The sequence below is a fragment of the Artemia sp. Qi Xiang Cuo genome, chromosome 1 (assembly GCF_049724085.1).
Source record: "Artemia sp. Qi Xiang Cuo chromosome 1, ASM4972408v1, whole genome shotgun sequence".
In the NCBI taxonomy this organism is placed as follows: domain Eukaryota; kingdom Metazoa; phylum Arthropoda; class Branchiopoda; order Anostraca; family Artemiidae; genus Artemia; species Artemia sp. Qi Xiang Cuo.
The window spans coordinates 65,259,361-65,273,862 of NC_142794.1; the positions used below are offsets into that span (position 1 = coordinate 65,259,361).

The window sequence follows — 14,502 nt, forward strand, 5'->3', positions numbered from 1 at the left end:
ACATGTTAGTTCGAACAGAAAAAGTGTTATCACTGACGAAAAATATTATTTCTAAGAGAAATTTCTGTCTGTTCTTTAATATTATGTTAGCATTAATTTAAAATATCATTATTTTGATGAGAATATTTGTTATTGTTAAGCAAAAATTGCTACATCTGACAGAAAAGTAGTTATCACAATCAAAAAGTGTTACTTTTACGTTAACTTTTGTTATCTTTGGTAGAAAACTTGCTAGTTCGAACAGAAAAGTGTTATCATTGATGAAAAATATTATTTCTAAGAAAAATTTGCGTGTGTTCAGTAAAAGTATGTTAGTATTAAGGTAAAAAATCTTTACTTTGATGAGAAGGTTTGTTAGTGTTAAGCAAAACTTGCTACTTCTGACAGAAAAGTTGTTATCACAATAAAAAATGTTAAAAGTATTAAAAAATTTGGTATCTTTGCTAGAAAACTTGCTAGTTCGAACAGAAAAAGTGTTATCACTGACGAAAAAATATTATTTCTAAGAGAAATTTGTGTGTGTTCAGTAAAAGTATGTTAGTATTAAGGGTAAAATATCATTACATTGATGAGAATGTTTGTTAGTGTTAAGCAAAACTTGCTACTTCTGACAGAAAAGTTGTTATCATAATAAAAAAATGGTACGTCTACGAAAAAATTTGGTATCTTTGGTAGAAAACATGTTAGTTCGAACAGAAAAAGTGTTATCAGTGACGAAAATTATTATTTCTCATATATACTTGTGTTTTTTCAGTAATATGATGTTTGTGTTAAGTTCATATTTTGTTACTTTGTTTTGAAGGTTTGTTTTTGTTAAGCAAAACTTGCTACTTCTTACAGAAAAGTTTTTATCACAATAAAAAAATATTACTTCTAAGAAAAAATTTGGTATTTTTGCTAGAAAACTTGCGAGTTCCAACAGAAAAAGTGTTATCACTGACGAAAAATATTATTTCTAAGAGAAATTTGTGTGTGTTCAGTAAAAGTATGCTAGTATTAAAGTAAAATATTGTTACTTTGATGAGAATGTTTGTTAGTGTTAAACACAACTTGCTACTTCTGATAGAAAAGTTGTTATCACAATCAAAAAATTGTACGTCTACGAAAAAATTTGGTATGTTTGGCAGAAAACTTGCTAGTTCGAACAGAAAAAGTGTTATCAGTGACGACAAATATTATTTCTAAGAAAAATTTGTGTGTGTTCAGTAAAAGTATGTTAGTATTAAGGTAAAATATTATTACATTGATGAGAATGTTTGTTAGTGTTAAGCAAAACTCGCTACTTCTGACAGAAAAGTTGCTATCACAATAAAAAAATGTTACTTCAATGAAAATATTTGGTATCTTTGGTAGAAAACTTGCTAGTTCGAACAGAAAAGTGTTATCAGTGATGAAAAATATTATTTATGGGAGAAGTTTTTGTTTGTTTAGAAAAACTATGTTATTATAAAGGTAATATATCATAACTTTGATGAAAATGTTTGTTTGTGTTAAGCAAAACTTGCTACTTTTGACAGAAAAGTTTTTATCACGATCAAAAAATGTTACTTCTAAGAAAAAATTTTATATCTTTGGTAGAAAACTTGCTAGTTCGAACAGAAAAAGTGTTATCAGTGATGAAAAATATTATTTCTAAGAAAAATTTTTGTTTGTTCAGTAAAAGTATGTTAGTATTAAGGTAAAATATCATTACTTTGATGATAATGTTTGTTTGTGTTAAGCAAAACTTGCTACTTCTGACAGAAAAGTTGTTATCACAATCAAAAAATGTTACTTCTAAGAAAAAATTTGATATCTTTGCTAGAAAACATGCTAGTTCGAACAGAAAAAGTGTTATCATTGATGAAAAATATTATTTCTAAGAGAAATTTTTGTTTGTTCAGTAAAAGTATGTTAGTATTAGGGTAAAATGTTGTTACTTTGATGAGAAGGTTTGTTATTGTTAAGCAAAACTTGCTACTTCTGACAGAAAAGTTGTTATCACAATCAAAAAATGTTACTTGTAAGAAAAAATTTGGTATCTTTGCTAGAAAACTTGCTAGTTCGAACAGAAAAGTGTTATCATTTTGATGAAAAATATTATTTCTAAGAAAAATTTGCGTGTGTTCAGTAAAAGTATGTTAGTATTAAGGTAAAATATCATTACTTTGATGAGAAGGTTTGTTAGTGTTAAGCAAAACTTGCTACTTCTGACAGAAAAGTTGTTATCACAATCAAAAATGTTAAAAGTATTAAAAAATTTGGTATCTTTGCTAGAAAACTTGCTAGTTCGAACAGAAAAAGTGTTATCACTGACGAAAAAATATTATTTCTAAGAGAAATTTGTGTGTGTTCAGTAAAAGTATGTTAGTATTAAGGGGAAAATATCATTACTTTGATGAGAATGTTTGTTAGTGTTAAGCAAAACTTGCTACTTCTGACAGAAAAGTTGTTATCATAATAAAAAAATGGTACGTCTACGAAAAAATTTGGTATCTTTGGTAGAAAACATGTTAGTTCGAACAGAAAAAGTGTTATCACTGATGAAAAATATTATTTCTACGAGAAATTTCTGTGTGTTCAGTAAAAATATGTTAGTATTAAGGTAAAATATCATTACTTTGATGAGAATGTTTGTTAGTGTTAAGCAAAACTTACTACTTCTGACAGAAAAGTTATTATCATAATAAAAAAATGGTAAGTCTACGAAAAACTTTGGTATCTTTGGTAGAAAACATGTTAGTTCGAACAGAAAAAGTGTTATCACTGACGAAAAATATTATTTCCACATGAAATTTCTGTGTGTTCAGTAAAAGTATGTTAGTATTAAGGTAAAATATCATTACTTTGATGAGAATGTTTGTTAGTGTTAAGCAAAACTTGCTACTTCTGACAGAGAAGTTGTTGTCACAATCAAAAAATGTTACTTCTATGAAAATATTTGGTATCTTTGGTAGAAAACTTGCTAGTTCGAACAGAAAAGTGTTATCAGTGATGAAAAATATTATTTCTAAGATAAATTTTTGTTTTTTCAGTAAAATTTAGTGATTATTGATGTAAAATGACGGAACTTGTTATAGAAGGTTTTTTTGCGTTAAGCAAAACTTGCTAGTTCTTATTTAAAAGTTGTTATGAAAATCAAAAATTTTACATCTAAGAAAAATTATTTGCCTTTTGTAGAAAATAGGCTCGTTCAAACAACCAAATTGTTATCACTAATGAAAAATATTATTTCTAAGAGAAATTTGCGTGTGTTTAGTAAAAGTATGTTAGTATTAAAGTAAAATATCATTACTTTGATGAGTGGGTTTGTTAGTGTTAAGCAAAACTTGCTATTTCTGACAGAAAAGTTGTTATCACAATAAAAAAATGTTACTTCTATGAAAATATTTGGTATCTTTGGTAGAAAACTTGCTAGTTCGAACAGAAAAGTGTTATCAGTGATGAAAAATATTATTTCTAAGAGAAATTTTTGTTTGTTGGTCTTTTGGGTGTGTCGGGGGCCTTTGGGGGCCTTTGGGTTCGGTGTCCTTTGGTGGGCATTGTGGGGACCGGGGGGCCTGGGGCCTTTGAGGACCGGGGGGTTCCTTTGGGTTGGGGATTACTTTTTCTATCTTCCCCCGAAAAATTAGAATTGAACATTAAATTTCTTTGTCTTTGTTAAATAAAAAACTGAAGTGGAAGATTTTTGTTTTCTCTGGAGAAATTAGAATTGAAGTGTGTTCTTTGGTAAAGTTCAGAAGAGAACTTGAACTTTTCTTCACTTCTTTGAGAGAATTTGGAACAGTATTTTAAATTTTTCATCCCTTTGAGAAAAATCTGAACTAAAGTGGAAAATTTTTATATTATTTGGAAAAATAGAATTGAATAAAAAATAATTTCTTTTTCATTGAGAAAATTCAGAAGAGAACTTGAAATTTTCTTCACTTCATTGAGAAAATTTAAAATTGAAATAGAACTGCTTATCTTTCGAGAAAATATTCACAGCTATGATATAGCTTTTTCTATCTACTATGGAAAAATTTAGAATTTGTAAAATTGGTTTAAGAAGCATATTAAGAAAAGAACTTGTTCTGAAATGCCTTTGAAAAGTATTGCTTGGTGTTGGAGCAACCAAATAGCTTTATTTTATTGTTCTGGGTTATAAAGATATGTCCTTATAGCTGGAAAAATGGGTTTAGACGATATAAAGATCATTTAACTTGCTCTCATATGGGCTTTGAAAAGATCTTCGATTTGTTTAGGTCACCAAAAATAAACAATTAATAGTTGTGGCTGAAAAAGATAAGTACTTCAAGATGGAAAATGGGTTTAGGAGGGGCATTAAGAAAGTAACTTGCTCTGAAATGGTCTTTGAAAGGTATTTCTTGGTGTTGAGGTATCCAAAAAGCTGTAAATTATAATTGTGGGTGAAAAAGATAAGTACTTCAAGTTTGAAAATGGGTTTAGGAGTTACCTTAAGAAAGTAACTTGATCTGAAATGGTCTTTGAAAAGTATTTCTTGTTGTTGAGGTATCAAAAAAGCTGTAAAGTATAGTTGTGGGTGAAAAAGATAAGTACTTCAAGTTGGAAAATGGGTTTAGGAGGAACATTAAGAATGTAACTTGCTCTTAAATGATCTTTGAAAAGTATTTCTTGGTGTTGGGACACTCAAAAAGCTGTAAAGTATAGTTGTGGGTGAAAAAGATAAGTACAGTTGCAAAATGGGTTTAGGAGGGACATTAAGAAAGTAACTTGCTCTGAAATGGTGTTTGAAAGGTATTTCTTGGTTTTGAGGTATCCAAAAAGCTGTAAAGTATAGTTGTGGATGAAAAAGATAAGTACTTCAAGTTGGAAAATGGGTTTAGGAGGGACATTAAGAAAGTAACTTGCTCTGAAATGCCATTTGAAAGGTATTTCTTGGTGTTGAGGTATCCAAAAAGCTGTAAATTATAGTTGTGGGTGAAAAAGATAAGTACTTCAAGTTGCAAAATAAGTTTAGGAGGGATATTAAGAAAGTAACTTGCTCTGAAATGCCTTTTGAAAAGTATTTCTTGGTGTTGAGGTAACCAAAAAGCTGTAAAGTATAGTTGTGAATGAAAAAGATAAGTACTTCAAGTTGGAAAATGGGTTTAGGAGTAACATTAAGAAAGTAACTTGCTCTGAAATGGTCTTTGAAAGGTATTTCTTGGTGTTGAGGTAGCCAAGAAGCTGTAAAGTATAGTTGTGGGTGAAAAGATAAGTACTTCAAGTTGGGAAATGGGTTTAGGAGGGACATTAAGAAAGTAACTTGCTCCGAAATGGTCTTTGAAAAGTATTTCTTGGTGTTGAGGTATTCAAAAGCTGTAAAGTACAGTTGTGGGTGAAAAAGATAAGTACTTCAAGTTGCAAAATGGGTTTAGGATGAACATTAAGAAAGTAACTTGCTCTGAAATCGTCTTTGAAAAGTATTTCTTGGTGATGAGGTATCCAAAAAGCTGTAAAGTATAGTTATGGGTGAAAAAGATAAGTACTTCAAGTTGCAAAATGGGTTTAGGAGGGACATTAAGAAAGTAACTTGCTCTGAAATGGTCTTTGAAAGGTATTTCTTGGTGTTTAGGTAACCAAAATGCTGTAATGTGTAGTTGTGTGTTAAACAGATACGTACTGCAAGTTGTAAACTGGGTTTAGGGGGGAATTTTAGAAAGTAAGATGTTCTTAAATTTCCATTGAAAAGTATTTATTGGAGTTGAGGTATACACAAAGCTGGAAATTATAGTTTTGGGTGAAATAGATAACTACTTCAAGTTGGAAAATGGGTTTAGGAGGGACATTAAGAAAGTAACTTGCTTGTCTTAGTCGATTACGTCATTCTATGCCCATAAATGGATTCCCGTCAGGACCTCCTGATAGGGTTCTACCGATTATGTAATCAATTTCTCAGAAATCCAATTGTCTTAGTCGATTACGTCATTTTATGCCCATAAATGGATTCCCGTCATGACCTTCTGATAGGGTTCTACCGATTATGTAATCAATTTCTCAGAAATCCATTTGTCCTGTTTGATTACGTCATTCTCTGCCCATAACTGGATTCCCGTCACGAGCTCCTTATAGGGTTCTACAGATTATGTAATCAATTTCTCAGAAATCCAATTGTCTTAGTAGATTACGTCATTCTATGCCCATAAATGTATTCCCGTCATGACCTTCTGATAGGGTTCTACCGATTATGTAATCAATTTCTCAGAGATCCATTTGTCCTAGTTGATTATGTCATTTTATGCCCATAAATGGATTCCCGTCATGACCTTCTGATAGGGTTCTACCGATTATGTAATCAATTTCTCAGAAATCCATTTGTCCTAGTTGATTACGTCATTCTTTGCCTATAAATGGATTCCCGTCACGAGCTCCTTATAGGGTTCTACCGATTATGTAATCAATTTCTCGGGAATTCTCTCCCTTCAATTACGCAATCAATATATCTCTTCCCCACCTTCCCCTTAAAAAACATCAAATTAATTCCCCTTTCGTGAATCAATAATTCCCCTTAGAAACAACAAATTAATTCCCATTTCATGACATATCAATCAATCTTGACATCACCTGTCAGACATTATTAAACTTCGCCTGGAAACAATTTGATTAATGATTGACAGTACCTGTCAGACATTATTAAACTTTGCCCGGAAACAATTTGATTAATGACTGACTGCACAGGTGTTCCAAATTCCCAATCGCTTTAATTAACCAAGTGTTCTCCCTAATGACTCCATGCACATGGCCAAAACAACAACAACAACATCGACCTTGGAAATTTAGGTCATTGACCCCATTAACCACGTGTTCTCCCTAATGACTCTTTGCCCAAATTTGGTGTTAAAAAAAGTTGTAGGTGGCAGCAGGGGTGAGTGTCACGAGTCGGACCCCCCTTTCTACTCATAAAAAGATTGTTTTTTTTTTGTTAATCTGTCAAGCAAAAAAAGATGGAAGATAGTGTTTGAAAGATAGTGTTCGGAAGGATCTTGGAATCTTTTTGATTGCCTGGAAAGTAAGTTTAGACAAGGTTTAAGTACAGAAATCAGTAACAGAAAATAAAACAGAATTACACAGAATAACAGTGTGCATGCAAGTTTCATCTATTTCTCTCCAGTTTCTATAGCTGCTGTCTAGAGAAACAACACAATACCGGCCTACCCAGCCTACAGTGCAATATGGCCACATCTAGTAATGAAACCGATAAAATAGTTTCACCTTTTTATATTCCAACTCCTGCTGTTTTTTGATGGAAGATAGATGGAAGATAGAAGATTTTTTTTTATTTATCTGTCAAGCAAAAAAAGATGGAAGATAGTGTTTGGAAGATAGTGTTTGGAAGAATCTTGGAATCTTTTTGATTGCCAGGAAAGTAAGTTTTTAGACAAGGTTTAAGTACTGAAATCAGTAACAGAAAATAAAACAGAATAACAGTGTCCATCCAAGTTGTATCTATTTCTCTCCTGTTTCTATAGCTGTTGTCTAGAGAAACAACCCAATACAGGCCTACCCGGCCTACAGTGTACTACGGCCACATCTGGTAATAAAACCAATTAAATAGTTTCACCTTTTATATTCCTACTCTTGCTGTTCTTTTGCTTTCATTTTAGCAAGAGCTACCATCAATTTTGCTCTATGCATTTTTGCCGTTTTTGTTTGAACAATGAAGTGATGATGCTCATTGTATGGTGCTGCTGGTGGTTTTTTGCTGATAAAGTGTAATTTGTCAGATACTAGGTTTTAGCTTAAATGTCAATTTCTAGTATGGACATTTTAGGTATGACACAAACACGAAGGTGAGGCCCTGTGTATAATTTTGTTTGCACCATTAGATTCCTCGTTGTCTAATTAGGCGGTATCAACTCTTAACTAAAATTCGATTTTTTGTAGATACTAGGTTCTGTCAGAGGACAGCCGCACAGTAGTTTCAACTTGATACCCTGAGCCGTTCTTGATGTATTGCAGATAGGTCATTTTAACCACTTGGATACAGATAGTGTCTTTTTTTATACTTATTTTTAGTTTATATTGACAATCCGGCAGCATATGAGACCTTGAATTACATTTAGTTGCCTCATCACAAATAAATTATGAATCTCACAGGATATAATAGTGCAAAACCTTATTCATGTGGGAACTTGAGATAAATATTGCTTAGTCCTTTCCCCTCCCCTCAAAACTCAATTTTAATTTCTCTTGCCGAAACCTGCCGCTTTCAATTTCCAACAAGTTTTAACTCCATCCCCCAAGCCGTTCTACAGATATTACAGACATGCAATTATGATGAACACGATACAAATAGAGCAACCGTAAGAGCTCATTCGAAATACAATTAACGAGGAAATAGTACGAACCATAAATGATTATGGTTAGTATTTGTTATTGGAAAATTTATGGATTTTTTGGGGGTGGGGGGGGGTAGAATTTTGCGGGGGGATTTTCCACGAGGAAAGATTTCTGTGGGGAGGAAAGTTTCCAGGGTATTTTTCAGGGGAAATTTCACACGGGGGCAAGGGGATTTTCTGGCATTGTTTGGAAAACGATCAGAAATTAAATAAGAAATAAAAAATTTTCAACTGAAAGCAAGGAGCAACATTACTTAAAATGAACAGAAATTTTTCCGCATATGGAAGAAGCTGCCCCCTCTTCAACACCCCGCTCTTTACGCCAAAGCTTGACTCTTTGTAATAGGTCTTTAAGAACGACTCCTGAAACATACGGGCCGTTTAATTAAAATAAGAAACGTTTTTAAAGTACAAAAAAACATCAGAGTAAAGAGCAGGGTATGGAAAAGGGGGCAGCCCCTCTCATGTGCAGAATATTTTTTTTTGATTGCTTCTTACTTTCAGCTGGAAACTCTGTTTTTTTTTTATTTTAATTAATACTGACAATTCAGTTTAAGTGTGAATCCTTGTTCATAAGGAAAGGAGGAAAATTGACTCAAACTTTCTCTATTGAATATTTATGGGGGGATGCATTCTTCCCGCATACCGAAATCCAATTGTTTTCGAGATACAATCTACCAACTGTTGGTTTCCTGACATGAATTATCTTCTTTTTTTATAACCGTTCCAAACTTTTAGAAGTCATTTTACTGTCATTTCTCCATTAAGATTCGGTTTAGTTACTAGCCCTTCGAAAATTATTAGATGAAAATCAAGATATACAGGAAGATTTCTTGTGGCAAAAAAAGAAAGAAGTCTATTTCCCTTAGACTCGGAAATCAAGCTTTGACCTGATTGAAATTCTAATTTAACTACGTCTGGCTTGACGTACAGTGTCATTACAACTGGCGGGTCAATTCCAAATTGGATTCCTATTCATGAAGAAAGGGAAAAAAACGGCTATTATGGGAATTCAATGAAATACACCTTTCTAGCGTTTTGACTATCCCTTTTAGAGCAGAACCGTTTGATTAATTGGCTTAAAAAAGAGATTGGGATTAGCAGATGAATGCCAAGTTATTTTTTTAATAGTAAGACCTAGTGGACAAAAAACAGCTACAACATCCCACTAATTATAGTAATCCCAACTTCCCGTTATAAGACGACCTGTTATAAGGTGACACTCCGAGTAATACATCTGTCGCAAAATTACTCTACCATTGTAGCTACCCATGTCAGATGAAGCATTTCAAAATTTTAAAACGAGGCAGGAAAATTCAACTGAATGAAAAGAACGTTAAATATATATAGGAATAAATAACCTGGATTTTATTCTCCTATTTAGGATAAATGTTGATAAATTTCAAGGAAATGATAGGGGAAAAATAATATAAACATCAGTTAACTTCAAAAACCGTGGACAATCTCAGGTGCAGGTATTCCTTTATGGAAAGGGCTGTAGTACTTGTGCAGAATGACCTGATACTAATAAGTGGTAAAAATTCAAGACCTAACTAAATAATTTTCTTGAGTTTAATGCAGTTTTTATTCAGGAGGGTGCATTTTATTTATTGTTCTTCTGTACAGACCTAACCTGGAAGATGGAAAAAAAAGAGAGAAAGGTAGTATGGAATCCTAAAAGTAACGCTTAAAAAAGTAATTAGCAGTCAGACATTAAAACAAATTCTCTGCAGAAATATTTTGACCATCATGGTTACGGCAGTAGCAGCAACCTAATAAAGAGCGAATCACAGCACATAGTAACCAAAAGTTGAAAAATACTTTTTGAAAATACTGATCAATGCAAAAAATTGCCACCTGACACTGATTCAGGAAGGGTAACTATTTGTTTCTGCTAATCTTACAAGTAAAAGTTTATTATGAAAACAAATTATGGTGATTTTGAAAAATAAACTGAAACCCCACGAAGATGGATTCACATCGGAATGAAAAGCATGACATTGTAATCAGCATGGTCGAAAACTTTATATAAGAGAGTTAAAGTCCTCCACCTTGAACATTCAGGAAAATCAATTTTTGGATTGGTAGGGCTGAAATATCTTTTTTTCTTTTTTTTACTACCAGGACTAGCGGGTTACCAAAACACCATAGTGAGATATCTAATGAATTATTTAAAAGCTATTGCTCTTATCCACGTGTTTAATAAAATCCATCATCTGCAAGTGCCACATAACACTAAAAATTGCACTTTTGGTGCCATTTCTCAAGTTCATGGGGATAGTGGTGATACCAAAACATCGGGAGAGGGCTCATTTGAACGGAAATTGCTAGTTCTAGTGCATTTTTTGGTGAAAAAGTGTTGGAGGGTAGTTAGCCTCCCTTTCTCCAGCCCCCTTCCCCAAATGTCATCCGATCAAAATTTTTAAATAGCCATTTTTTAATATAGTCGAAGTTCCAATATCTACGCATTTGGTGAGGGTATGACTGCCCCCCCACCACGCCCATTATTTCCCTAAATACTTCCGATAAAGAGATAACCATTTTGTTCAACGTAGTTGAAAGGTCCGGAAATTAGGTATTTGAAGATGTCAAACCCCCTCCCCCCCCACCCACACACACAAATCTCAGGGCAAGGATTGTAAGTTATGCCCTAGGTCTCTATAAAAAGCGTGGTCGTATAAACATCGGAGGGGGCTCATTGGATTGTTAATCAGAAACTCTAGTGGCTTTTAAAAGAGCCAAAGTGATCGAAGGGCAGATACCCACAACTAGACCCCCCCTCCCGACTTCCCTACTTTTAACCAAACGAATCTGATTTAAATTGTGAAATAGCGATCTTGCTCAAAATAGTCCAAGGAACATAATAATGCATGTAGGGTTGGCACCTCCCCCCCCCCCCACACCCTTGAGATAAGTTTGTTAGTCATGCCCTGGGGGCATATAAGGCTTTTATGGAATGGATGGTTGCATAAATTTCAGATGGGGCTCATTTGATTTGAATCAAATGAGCCCCATCTGGGAAGTTACAATGCCCTTTTCAAGAGTCAAAAGTGGTTTGAGAGCAACCTCCCCCCCCCCATGCCCATCGTTTCTCCAAAGACATCTAATCAAAATTTTGATATAGGAATTTTATTCATCGTAGTTGAAGGGTCTGGAAATTATGTCTTTGAGGAGGACACCCCTCCCCTATCTAGTGCCCTTTTTAAGATTCAAAGTGATCAATGGGCAGGTACCCCCCCCCCCCCCCACACGTTTTGTTTTTCTGAAATGCATCCAATAGAAATTTTGAGACACTCATTTTATTCAAAATAGTTCAAAGATCATATAACAAGGCTTTTGGGATTGATACAAACCACCAGAGCCTAAGGGCGACGGTTGTAAAATTATGCCCCGGGGGTATCTAAGGTTTTTATCGAAGGGACGGCTGTGTAATTTTCGAGGAGGCCCATTTGGTTTAAAATAGGAAGTTCTGGCTCCCTTTGAAGAGTCAAAAGTTATGAATGACAACTAGCCCCCCCCCCCCAAAAAAAGACCTCTTTTCACCGAACGCATCCGATTGAGATTGTGAGATAGCGATTTTGTTCAAAACAGTCCAAAGACATATAACAATGCCTATAGTGTTGACACACACCTCCCCCCCAGTTCCCAGGGGATAAGGTTGTATGTTATGCCCTAGGGGCAAAAGTTTTTACTGAATGGGTGGTCGTTTGGACTCCAAAAGTGATTTGAGACCATTCAGGCCCCCCACCCACCCAATATTTCCCCAAACACCTCCAATCAAACTTTGGAAATAGCAGTTTTGTACATTGTAGTTGAAGGGTCTGAAAATTAAGTTTGTGAGGAAGACTCAACCTTCCCTCCCGAGCTCTCAGGGCAAGGGTTGTAAGTTATGCCCTGGGGACATATAAGGTTTTTATAGAATGGGTGGTCGTATATGCTTTGGAGGGGACTCATTTAATTGGTAGCCAGAAGTTCTAGTGCCCTTTTTAAAAGTTGAAGTGATGAGAGCGCAGCTACCCCCCTCTATCCAAAACATGTCGTGTTTTCCCGATATGCGTTCAGTAGAAATTTTGAGAGAGTCCTTTCATTCAAAACAGTCCAAAAAACACATAACAAGGCTTTTGGGGTTGATACAAACCACCAGAATCTGGGGCAAGGGCTGTAAGCTATACCCTTGGGGCATTTAAGGTTCTTATTGAAGGGGTGGTTGTATAAACTTAAGATGCAGCTCATTTGGTTGAAATTGGAGGTTCTAGTTCCCTTTTAAGATTCAAAAGTGATGGAGATCAACTAGCCCCCCCAACTAACCCTACTTCACCTAGCGCATCTGATTGAAATTTTGTGATGGTCATTTTGTTTAAAATAGTCCAACATACATATAACAATGACTCCAGGGTTGAAAAATCCCTTCGGAGCCCTGGGGCAAGGGCTTTAAGTTATGCCACAAGGAAATTTAAGGTTATTATGGATTGGGTAGTCGTATAAGTTGTATGGTGTTCTTTTTAAGAGTTGAAGTGATTTGAGAGCAACCACCCACCCCCCCCTTGGCCCATCATTTCCCAATACAAACATCCAAGCAAACTTTTGAGATATAACTTTTTTCAGCATTGTTGAAAGGTTCAGTACTTATGCTTTCGGGGATATCCCCCCCCAAGGCCCCTGGGTGAGGGTCGTAAGTTAGGCAATTTGTTCATTGTTTACATATAGTATATGCTATTTCGAAAAGGTGTGCGAGTTTGACTTCTTCTTTCCCAAAATATGAAAGGCATTATGATGAGTCCTTCAGGGAATGTTATGGGGAGTGTTGAACTAAGTCAAAACACGCAATGTGTATATGGGTTGTCAAAAGGGTGTAACTCAGGAATGACTGAGCATATTAATTTGAAACTTTCAGGAAATAATAAGGGAGATGATCAATTGAACAAAAACAGTATTTGCGCGCTACTACTACTACAACTACTGCTGCTTCTGGTGCTACCACAACTACTATCACTACAATCACTAAAACTACCACTTATATGGCGACTAAGTGGCGAGTAACTAAGGTTGACGATACCGAAAAAAACATCTGAGGGAACGTTGAGGGGAAAGTTGAACTAAATCAAATCATACTATGTGTATACAGATTGCTCATACGGGCGTATCAGCAAAATTTTTGGAACGACTTTTCGTATCAAGAGGAAACTTCAGGGGCATCATGAGGGGGATGTTCAGTTGACCAAAAGGCAAAATGAACGTGCTACTACTGCTATTAATACTGTTACTACTACTGTTACTACTAATAATAATACACATTTACTGCTACTACTGTTCCTACTTCTACCACTACTGCTATGATACTAGTACAATTAAGGCTGCGCGTATGAAGGTGAAAAGTTGAAGGAAGATTGAGGGGCAATTTGAACTAATTCAAATCACACTCTGCGCATCCAGATTGTCAAAAGGCCGTATCTCAAGAATGGATTTGGGTATTAAGTTGGAACTTTCAGAGAATACCTAAAGGGGAAGATCAATTGACAAAAAAAGAAATATATGCATGTTACTAGGAACACTAACACCACCGATACTTTTACTAATGCTACTACTGCTACTTGACTACTCCAACTACTATTTCAATTGCAACAATGTGCAAGGCTTTGAGTATTAAGGTGAAAAGGGCGTCAAAAGGGTGCCAAAACGCACATCAACAATATTTTTGGAACGGCTTACCGTGTCAAGTTGAAACTTTCGGGGCGTCATGAAAGCGATATTCATGTGACCAAAAGGCAATATGCATGTGCTACTACCGCTATTAATACTGCTGATACTACTTTTGATAAACACTAACGCTGCAACTACTTCTGCTACCACCAAAACTATTGTGATAATAGTGCTATTAAGACTAAGTCTATGAAGGTAAAATTTGAGAAAACATTGATGGTGAATTCAAACTAACAAAAGACACTATTAGCATTTAGTGGTAATAATTGAATTGATTTAAAAAAAATCAAGTCTTCGGAGGAAAATTTAAAAATCGAGTTAAAAACGAAAAAAAAAACAGTAAAAGAAAGTCTTTTATCCACTCCTTGGAGCGAAGCAAGCTATCATTAATTTAAAAAGAAAAAGGAAAATAATCATTCATTTCGAGAGGGAGAGGGGTCAATCATAAGAAACCTAAAATGGTCGAAATTAATTAATTGGG

The 14,502-nt window shown here is 34.6% G+C and overlaps 1 protein-coding gene across 1 annotated transcript in view; it reads left to right on the top strand.

Annotated features, from left to right (window-relative positions):
* LOC148956602 (uncharacterized) overlaps positions 1 to 14,502 on the top strand; it is a 124,370-nt gene that overhangs the window by 22,827 nt on the left and 87,041 nt on the right. The gene's annotated exons all lie outside the window — the stretch shown is intronic.